This window comes from Melanotaenia boesemani, chromosome 24 (genome assembly GCF_017639745.1).
Source record: "Melanotaenia boesemani isolate fMelBoe1 chromosome 24, fMelBoe1.pri, whole genome shotgun sequence".
Classification (NCBI taxonomy): domain Eukaryota; kingdom Metazoa; phylum Chordata; class Actinopteri; order Atheriniformes; family Melanotaeniidae; genus Melanotaenia; species Melanotaenia boesemani.
The window spans coordinates 7,328,831-7,340,058 of record NC_055705.1 but is presented as its reverse complement, the minus strand read 5'-3'; the positions used below and the strand labels follow the sequence as shown (position 1 = coordinate 7,340,058).

Genomic DNA, 11,228 nt, shown 5'->3' with positions numbered 1-11,228 from the left:
CCATAAATACTGACCAGCACCAAGTGTTGAAGTTGAAACAGCTTTCCCACGGCCATCACAAATCTGCCATTTGGATTTGATAAAGTATTTGAGTCGATGAAAGGGATCTTTTTATGGATGAGTATGGCTACCCCTCTACTTTTGTGATTAAATTGTGAATGGAACATTTGTCCAACCCAGTCCCTGCAAAGTTTAGATTGATCTCAGATTCAAAGGTGGGTTTCTTGTAGAAAGGCTATACCAACACCTAGAAATGTGAGAGAACCTTTTTTATCTTAACTGTTTGATTTAAACCCTTCACATTCCAGCTTATAATTTTAACATTATCTTTACCCAGGGTTGGATGTGAATTACTCTGTGCCATTAGAAGTTTTCAAGTCAAAGGTACCACGGTCAAACACAAAAGTACAACAGAAGACACAAAAGGGCTCACTAGCTGTATATAGGATAAAAAAAGAAAAAGAAAGAAAAGATAAAAAAAAGAAAGAAAAAACAAAGACAAAAAACTACATCAAAACTGCAAACAGCATACATACAGGCCTTAAACAGACTACCCCCCTATGAACTTCAAGCTACTGCAAACCTGCGTTTGCATGCTACCCACAATAATGAATATCTTTTTTTCCTTTAAACGTACATGAACCCCAAGAACAATGTGTTGGATGACCTTCGACACATATCCTGGTAAGTATAATACGCCTTGATATTAATAAGGAATCTTATAAGGGAAAGAAAATAAATAAATAAAAAACTGACTGATATAACAATAACAAGGTCAAATAGCCCAATCACTCTTACGAGTGATTAGCACTAATTAGTATACCCTCAGCACCAACATTACTAATGTAGAGCAGTGCCTCTGCAGGATCGGTGAACTTCATACGTCTCCCGTTGTGGGTGAACTGCAGAGTGGCTGGATAATAAAGGCCAAACTGAATTTTCACCACGTAAAGCTTCCTCTTTGATTTGGAGAAAGCCACAAGTCGTTTGTTGACGTCCGGAATGTATTTGGGGAAAATGTGGACTCTTGATCCGTTGTAGAGGACTGGGCCCTTCTGCCTGGCGAGACTTAGGATCAGTTCTTTGGTTTGGAAGCGATGGAGCTCTAAGTTGTAAAGCAGTTTACTCTGGTTTTTGGTTTAAGTGTGGTTTAGGATCAAATAAGTAATTAGGTTTGGCTTTAATTGAGCAGCTAATGCAGTGCAATAACATTAAATGTTTGACAAAGTTGATTTACAATCAGTGTTACTTCCTAACTGGACAGACTGATTCCCAGAAGTGTGACTGACTGAGTTTGATGCTAGATGCAACGAATGGCAGCAATAACACAGTTAAAAACGTGAGGAATTTGCAGAAGAAAGCCAGAAGCCACCACAATAACAGACAATGTTTTAGAATTTATTGTCCTGGATTAGCAGACCCTGTCTTTTGTAGAAAACATTCACTATTCCCAGAGATATTTAAATAGAAATTATTATTTACTCAATAATTTAAAAAGTTTATGTGTTAACATGAATTATATAAATAAATATTAAGTTGTCAAAACTAACACATTAATGATGGTAACTGATTTATCTAATTGTGTAAAACTTATAAAGAGAATTAATCCTCCCTCATCTCCCACACTTTTCTGGGTGAGAGAGTTCAACACCCGCACTCCTTCATTTAACCTCCTGACTACCAGAAAAAAAAATTGTTTAATCAATATTTTTTTTAATTTCCCCGACTGTCTGAAGAGTAATGAGAAAACTCTGACAATGAAACTTGTTCTTCTTAACTGAAAAATACAGAACAAAATTCAGGAAATAGCTACAAATGTCCACTACAGAAGACAATTCTCAGACTCTTAAATGTTGTGGTAAAATGTTGTTATATTCATTTAGAAAATGGTTTAATGTGTTCTCAAGAGATATCATAAAGAAATATTACAATAATACTTCAGGACTACATTTGCACAAAAAGAAGTTGCACTTACTTTTCCTCTTCTTATGAAATGTGATTGTGGTAATGAACGCCATTTTCCGTGAGGAAAAAACAGGATGTTCCCAAAGCCCCACCCCTATAAATGTGGTGCCATTCAAAAGCCCTGGATGTCCTTTTTAGAGAACAAAATGAGTGGGTTTAATAGCGTGAAAGGGGGATGGAGATATTCAGGTTTACAAATGTCCTCCACAAAGGACAAATTTATACTACTGGTAGTCAGGAGGTTAAAGTAAAGTATCTTATTCTCAACATTTCATGATTAGAATTGATTAAAATGACATAGATGGGGATCATTCTGGGTTGCAGCTGAAGCGGACTGCAATTTGCTAATAGTAGTGAATTTTAGACTCCGTGTATAGACAGGCTAATGTAAGGCTGACAGAGGTTTGACCATATAAGGTTCTTAGATGCCCTGAAGACTGGACTCAGCACACAACACCATGTGTGTAAACATTTGTGTTTTCACAGGATTGGTCAGTTTAGGACTGAGGAATGTCTTTGTCTGAAAGGTACAGAAGGATGCCTTACACATGTTTTCAGGGGGATCCTCAAAATTGGCCGGAGACCTCACAGAGATGCATATCTGTTTAAGATGTCACTTTTTGTGATAAACCATCATTTTTTTAAACAACAACTTGATGTCCGGAGCTCTTCTTTTTACCTGAAAGCATTTTTGTCACATCACCTCCTTTCACAAAATAAGCAACAGAATGGCATCACGAGCCAGAAAGAGGGCCACTGCAAAAGAAAAAACTTCCCACAGGTCTGTAATAATATGGCTTCTCCTCCTCCTCTCTCTCCTGTTGTTCCGTGATTGGCTGTTGATGATCAGCTGATCAGCTTCTCTGTTGCTAGCACCGTTTTCAGATCTCTGATAGCGTAATGATTTCACACAGCAGCTGATCAGTCAGAGTGATCGGCTGATATAACAGACAACAGTTCCACTGATCAGGAAGTAGAAATATTCTTTCCTTCTTCATGCATGTGCATCTTTGTGCACGTGGCTGATACGACTGCGATCCTGGCAAGAATATTTGTCTGTTTTCACTTCTTAAACTCCGCTGGAAGTTCCTCCGTCAGCTGATGTTGATTCGTACAAAGTCCCGTGTTATACATACAGTAAAAATAAATAAATAAAAGCTACAGCATGGGTCCATCTCTGCTTACCACCCTTTACAGAATATTTCCACATCACCTGATACAGAAAGACAGAAAACTAAAAATATAACAGGTAGAAATGAGCTTTATTACTCCATTCTTTCCATTTCCAATGTTAAAACTAGTTTACATGCAGTAATTGTTTTAGTGTTTCAGCAGACGTCACAGTTTGTAGAAATCGATCCAGTTTGATAAGATGTAGAGAAAAAGTGCAGCAGGTAGAATTGTGTGAATGAGTTTAATGCGGCTCTATGGAGCATCGTTGTGGAGCCGAGGTCGTTCTCCCTGATAGAAAATATTTCTCCTGGACGAGAGAACATGCACTCGTTCAGTAGAGCTGGATCCTCCTGACTACGCTCTATTTCACCACGGAAACAGAAAAATAACAGCATGCAGGTCACTTCACTTGTTGTTTGAGGCTTGTTGTTCCCTCACTGAGGTTTGCTTGAGTCTGGACCAACTATTAAACTATTGGTTTCTAATAAGTGAGAAGAGCTGCTGAAACATTTAAACAATCATAGTGTCGCCTAAACTCTCATTTCCTCCAACATCAGCTTCATCATCATTTAACAAAGTTCTAATGCATGAACGTCATGACGTTGATGACACAGATACTGGAAAGAAGTGACGTCCAATAACACGCTGGAGAAGTTTAGAACCGAACTACCATCCAGATCACCTGGAAGGACTTTTACTCTCTTTGGCTCCGTTTACTTGATATGAAATATAACAGAATTTAATACATTTAGTCCATGTTTCCACTGCAAATAAGAAGCTGTTTCTGGATGTTTCTGATCCAAAACGTGGCCTCCATAAAGGGAAAATACGATCTGAACGTCTTTGCATTGATAGCATAAAGTTCCATCCCATCATACTGTAAATACAGTCGGTCATATCGTCTCTCTTTGAAGCCCAATCTATGTTCAAACATCAGCTTTTTATTTACACGCAGGCTGGATCATGTTTCATTACTCTAGTAAATATCATCCCTTTTTCCCTCCAAGAAAGTTGCTCTGACATCATTTCTGTCCCTTCTCCAGGTGATATTTAGCAGAAACGTCACGTCATCTTTTCTGACTCTTGTACATGTGCAGAGGTTTGGACTTTCTTTACTAAAGTGAAGCAGGGATGAGTTTCCATGTTGTCCACATAAAAACATGCATGTTAGCTTCATTGATGTCTCTGAACTCTCCATTGGAGTGAGTGAGAGCTTGTTTGTCTCTGTGTTGGTCCTGTGATGGACTGGTGACCTGTCCAGGGTGGAAACTGCCTCTCAGCTGATAGCAGCAGGGATGGCCTCCACCCCCCCACCACCCTGTGTTGGACTAAGCAGGGACAGCAAATGAATGAATGGATGGAAGTGAAGCAGAGACACGTGCTGTGGTCGATGTTTATGGCTGGATTTTTACTTTATCAAAACCAGGATCCCCTTTCTAGAAAGACCAGTGTGTTAAAACTGGAATTGTTTCATTTTACACAGAGATCATGTTTCATTTCTCTAGTAAATATATATAAATATTATTTACTAAAGTTTTATGGGGAAACAGATTCTGGCTGAAGGGAAAATACAGTCGACCAGAATCTGAATCCACAAACAAGTTTAGTAGAGAAAAATTAAATCTCCTCATATTTACTAGAATAACCACAGATGAGCTGACATGTGTGTAAACATGAGAAATAAATAAAAACACTGATGTTTGAACTGAAACTGTGTATTATAGTTAGGGGAAACTATATCTGGCAAAGGAAAATACTACCAGAAAAATCTACTATTGAAATCCCGTGTAAAGACAGAAACCTGTAAATCTTTACTAGAATAATGAAACATGATCTGAAATATGAACAAACCTGAAGTTGATGTTAGAAAATACTCTGTGTGTTAAAGAAAAGGACTAAACATTTAGTCCAATATAGAAAAGCTTATTTATTAGAAAAAGAGGCTTTGACTAAAGTAAAAAAGTAAATAAAAAGTTACGTAGAGCTAATTTAAAATGGTCGAGTTGAACTAAAACTATTAAATAACGTGTAAAGTTCTGCTTTTCTGCATGTTTCATATCAAGTAAACTAACTGAGATTAACAATCATTACAGGTTATCTTGACAGTCGTGTGGTTGTGAACTTCTTCCAGCAGGTTACTGGACTGTTACAGTAAGATTGTCTCAGTGTTTCAGGAGGATACGAGGAACTAAAAACCTCACTGAGGGAACAACATTCAAACAAGGACTGAAGTCACCTACATGTTGTTATTTTTCTGGTGTGGATCCAACTGAATGAGTTCATGTTCCTTCGTCCAGGAGAAACATTTCCTATCAGGAGTAACTACCATGACTCAGCAATACTGCTGATGGAGCCATTGTCCAGCAGCATTTAAAGCGGGAACTGCTCGATAATGACGTCAACAACTCTCGGACGCTCGGAATTATGAGACAACGTGAACGCGCCATACGCCACGTTTTGTGTAAAAGTAACGTGATATATTATCTCCGTTCCTCTGTACTGCAGACGTAGCTCCTACGTTGGGTTCTGTCTGGGAGGAAACGCGGATACTTTGCGGTTTTAACGAGGAAAAACATGAAAACACAAACTTTTACTACTTTTCTTTTTCACCTCTGATAGAAAACCAGAACAGGCGGATGAGACACGGAGCCTCGAGACTCGTCCTCGTGTCTTTAGTGTCCTCAACACTGACCTGCCGACCGGTGGTATCAGAGGATGATCCCGCTTTGTTCCTCTTCGTGGGGTTCTGGTCCTGGTTCTGCTCCTCCATTCTGGTTCTTGTCTGAAGGTCCAGCAGCTGTCCGCTCCGTCTGTAGCCGCCACTGTTGCCAACTCCTCAGTAAGGAAAGTAGCTATTGGCTGTCCTGAAAATCGGCAGAAGTCGCTAAATGACGTCATCGCCTAATCTGCATAATTGGCCATTGTTAAGAAAGAAATAACATCGTGGAGAGACAAAAGGTGAGTCACCAGCTCAGCGTTGGTCAGTATCCAGAACTTCCGGTCAGAGTCAAGGCAGGACATTGTATTTGAAATCATCCAAGTTGTTAACAACCTTCTTCAGGCAGGTATTAATCTAACGCTGGTGTGGGTCCCAGCGCATGTAGGGGTTATAGGAAATGAGTTGGCAGATAAATGTGCCAAGCAAGCAGCTGGACATACCAACATAGATATAGAAATCAAATACAGTAAAGCGGAAATCAAAAGCATGGTTAAATGCACAATAAAGGGAAGATGGCAAACATTATGGGATAATGGGCAGACTGGTAGACGGTTCTACAACATCCAGAACAAAGTGGGAAAGGGCAGGAATACAAACAGAAGTAAGAAGGAGGAGGATGTTCTGTCAAGAATGAGGTATGGGCACACAAGGCTAAACAACAGTCTGTTTATGATGAAGAAACATGCAGATGGCAACTGTGAAGTATGTGGTAGACCAGAGAGTATAGAGCATGTGTTTATATATTGCCCTAAATACCAGAGGGGTATTGCACGAAACCAGAATAAAGAAATCCAGGATAATTAAGCAAGCCCAGCTTGACCTAGCTTGCGCGGCCTATCCTGGCTTAATTGGTTGCACGATTGCTGAGCCAGGATGAGAAGGTGCGGCTAGGTTAAGCCAGGTGAAGATAGCTGGGATAAGTGCGTGTGCACGGCATACTGAAGCAGACCTCGCGATCGCTCACAGAATCACCGATGGGGAAATGGATAAAAGTCGCGCGTCCTACGTCACGGCCGCTGAACAACAGCTCCTGACGGAGTTCTCTGACGAAGTTAAGGATATTATAAGGAAAAAAGGCAATACCAATGCCATAAGTAAAGAACGCGAGAGAGCCTGGCAGACAATAGCCGACCGGCTCAATGCATAAGTAGTCAAAAACTGTACAATTAATAAACAGTGCTCCACTGGAACTGTCATAATTAGGCTACAATTAAAGGAGTTACTTTTCAAATCCACTAACTGTTGTATACTTTAAGAGTGACAAGCAGGTGCATGTTACTCAGGAAATGTTGAGTATGATTAGGTGCAAACAATTATCCACAATGTGTCATTTAATCTATTTTCCTCATGTAACGTTTTTATCTATTTTATCTTTCTGTCCTTCATAAAGGACAAACCTGTCTGGCCATGAAAGGACCTGGCAGCAAGTAAAAATTAAATATAAGAACATTTTGCAGGCTGGTAAGTGACTCCAAAGTAGATAACCGTGAACAAATGAGGTGAATAGATGAGGTGTCTGCTGACATGTTCAATGTCTGTATGATTGTAGCAGTTAAAAAAAGGCCTATAGAACTGGCACAGGGGGCGGCCCACCAAGCCAGGATGTGACTCCAGCAGAGGAACTGGCACTCCATTTAAATAAAGGGAGGCCAGTGATGGAGGGGATCCAGGGAGGGACAATAACTGACTCTGTCCCAGCCACAGAAACTGTCCGCTTCATACAAGGTACGCAAAGTACTGCAATTCTACTGCACATGGAACACAATCAAATATAATATAGTGTCTGACTTTGGATAACCTTGCAGTGTCTGGGAACATAATTACACTTTTGGAGCCACCAGAAGATGATCCGGTTAGTACAGTGTCTCGAAATCACAGGCTTGGTATGTTCTGTGAAATCTTAATCCGAGTCCTCTCGCTGCATGTATACGGCAGGGGGAAGGCACATCTGCAGCTGCAGAATGCACGTCTGCAGATGAGGAGACTGTGTCAGTGGAGTCCAGAAGGCTTGAGGCATGTCAGTTTTATGGGATTGGCCTGCTTATTTATTCCATGAAGGATATGAAGTCAGTGATGTGGTGCTAATAGAAAATGTGTAGCATGACCCGGATGCTGCACAGTCTCCTAAGCGGCCTGGTAACATTGTGAGTATTGGCTAAAGTACATCTATGTTATGCACAAATCCTGCTGTGCTAATTGACATTTCCTTTACAGACCTCACAAACTGTCAGAACGCTTTATTCAGGGCACCTGGAGAGAGAGATAGAGCTGGCAGATGTTAAAAGCTGACTCAAAAAGAGCAAGCTCCAAGGAATGGAGCTGGATCTTGAGATTAAAAGCCGGACACTCAGAAAACTGCTGGAAATCCAGTAACCGAAAATCTGTATCTCTAAATGACATAGTCATCTCCAAAGGCCAGGGGATGTGACCTGTCCCTGAAGACTCGACACGTCTGAATGCTCTTCTGAGGATGCGGGCTTCCTCGTCCAGCACATCCTCCGATAAAGGGCAAGCCATTATGAAGAGGGAACAGTTGAAGGGGAGTTGGACCTATATATTCTACATTGCCCTCGTCACGGATTTCTTTGAATACACCTTTGTAACCTCATCCGCTGTGTTTTGTAATCTCAATTACTGCAATAAAACACATATTTATAAAACCTCTGACAGCAATTTGACGAGCAGTCTTCATTAGCATAGCAATATAACACTTGGCCTGATGAAATCATGCACTTATGACCAAGTTGATATTGTGTGATGAAATCGTGATCCTGTATTTAAATAAAATGACTAAAAAAAAAAACTTAAAAAAAAAATATATATATATATATATGCACTAGCACTACACGACAGCACCTGGGTCTAACTGGACTCAAAAGCGGTCTGACTAACACTTAATGATGACGTCCCATCTTGTTTGAATTCATGCTTGTGTTGTTCTTACTCTCAAATGTAAGTCGCTTTGGATAAAAGCGTCTGCTAAATGACTGTAGAATAGAATAGAATAATAATACTAAAACTCGAATCCATATAAAAAGGCTGTTGCGATTACGAACAGATTTCGATTAAATGTACAGTGACTGTATATGTAATATTTTAATACTGGATGATTAAAATGACGCAGCATACTTAGGAAGACCATGGACATGCTGTAAAACACATTAATTCCTCACAGAATTGACGTTGGACATGCAGGTGACTCGCTAGGATTAATCTTAGCCTGAGCAGTTAGCCTGGTCTGGAGCAGGCTAGCTGCAGCGGATAAATCACCACAGTAACTTGGCCGGGATTAGTTTGAGCTGCTTTCATGCAACCGACTTAGGGCTAAATTCAGCCAGGATAACCAACATATCCCGGCTTAATCGCTTATCTTGGTTTCGTGCAATACCCCTCAGGATGATAGGCGCATATTGGTCTCACTGTTGCAGGGACAAAAGATAACATTTAACTTGCAGGACATTCTTCAGAGAAGCTCAGGTGAAGTCTGTTTCAATTATGTATTTAGTTTCCTGAGGACTACAGGACTGATGTACAGAATTTAGTTTTTTTTTTTTTTGTTTTGTTTTTTTTTTTTTTGTTTGTTTTGTTTGTTTGTTTTGGTTTGTTTGTTTGTTTGTTTTTTTTTTTTTAAACGTTAGACAGGTAAGACTCATGTTCCACACCCCAGTCCAGTTGGTGGCGGTAATGCACCAGTAAGTTAGCTGCCAACCGCCTTAAAACCCAAAGAAGAAGAAGAAGAAGAAGAAAAGGTGAGTCAAAAACACCCTAAATATGTTTAGAACTACAAATAATATTTTCTGTTGATTCTTGGTTTGTTTTATTGTTTTTGTATTTTTGTCATTGAAATTGGACATCACTTTTAAAAATAAGCTCTGATGACCTTTGTCGAGATCCACATTACATAAATCAATTTTGTCCTTTATTGTTAAATGTTAGAATATCAAATTTAACCAAAGGACTGTTAAGTTGTGTGGCATTGCTCTGTGTCTAACCCTCCTCCTTTATCCGGGCTTGGGTCCGGCAAAGTAACACAGAAGAGACACTTTAGCTGATGTAAGACACACTCAAGTTCTTACCATATGAGCTTCTCTGTCTTAGAGACTGGACTTCAACACAAACACCATCTATGTAAATGTGGCAAGCTAGGGGGAGCCAGAGGTTATATACACACACATTAGCTCAGAGTGCTATACAGGCTAAAAGCCAGTAAATCATAATTAGTTGCAGACAACGCCACCCTGGGACTTTCACCGCAGGGAATAACAGGAACTCCAACAAAGCACACAGGTTCGTTATATTAAGGAGGCGTGAGACCAGCGTCCAAATAATTAAACAATTTTTATTGTTTAAAAATAAATAAAACAAAACAAGACTAAAAGAAACTCACGGTCCAATAATAAAAGATGGCGGAAGCTTACCGGGAGGAAGGTGGGCCAAACAAAGTGAAGGGAGCCAAACTAAGACCACCCCAGACACACGTGCAAGATAACCACTCTTCACACAGCACTTTGGCCACACAGCACAGGCAGACGTGCTCAGCATGCAAAGGAGGGGAGGCGCAAACCAGGAAAAGGGACCCACACCGTTAAGGCACCACCAACTCCTACGGTTTCCGGCCACTAAAAGAAAGAATAAAATACAATTAGTATAAGAACCATGAAGTTTGGGCACGCCAAAATAAAAGACAATAAATAAACAAACATAAAACTGTTGCAATATAAAATATCCACACAGGAAGCCACCCGCCAAGATCAGTCTTCGTTGCGGGCCTCGTCCCAGGCTTCCAGTGGAACAGCAAACAATAAAATGCGTCCCCAATAACTTAAAAAGGATCCAACAAATTAAAATAAGCAAAGCAGCATCAATCAGCCGAGCAGCGGTCTGTCGGCGTGGGGAATGGCTGTGAAGCTCCTGATCCACACGCCACCGCGGACCGCTGTCTGTCTTCTAAGCGGTGGCTGTGTCGTTAAAATGCTGTCAGATAAATCCCCCCGAATGACGGGGGTTTGCCACACCCGGAAGTCGGCTCGGCGCGAGAGGCAGGCACGATACGTGAGTTTTCCCTACAGGAGCACAGCCGGTTAACGTCCATTTAGCCAGACAACCCAGTACAAGGGAAAGCAAGGTTAACCTACCACAGCAGTCTTGGTGCGAGAGCTTGTTTCACGCGCAGTGGCGATAATACCCGCAACAGCCGGAAGTCAGGTGACCTGTCGACCAGATGAACTTCCCAAAGCTGGCTCTACGCCTGCTTAAATATGTCGCCCCCTCTGCTGATTGGTTAATATTGCAGCCACTCACCTCATACTGCCACAATCTGCCCCCAATTTTTTTTTTTTTCGGCGCCCCGACGATAAAGTACTATTTCCCC

The 11,228-nt window shown here is 40.8% G+C and overlaps 1 long non-coding RNA gene across 1 annotated transcript; it reads right to left on the bottom strand.

The window, feature by feature from the left end:
* Positions 1-10,176: 10,176 nt before the first annotated feature.
* On the bottom strand, positions 10,177-11,177 carry LOC121635629. Its single transcript, XR_006009489.1, has 2 exons — positions 10,993-11,177; positions 10,177-10,920 (listed from the first exon to the last, which is right to left on the bottom strand). It is a non-coding gene; the product is annotated as an uncharacterized LOC121635629 (long non-coding RNA).
* Between the last annotated feature and the right edge of the window lie 51 nt (positions 11,178-11,228).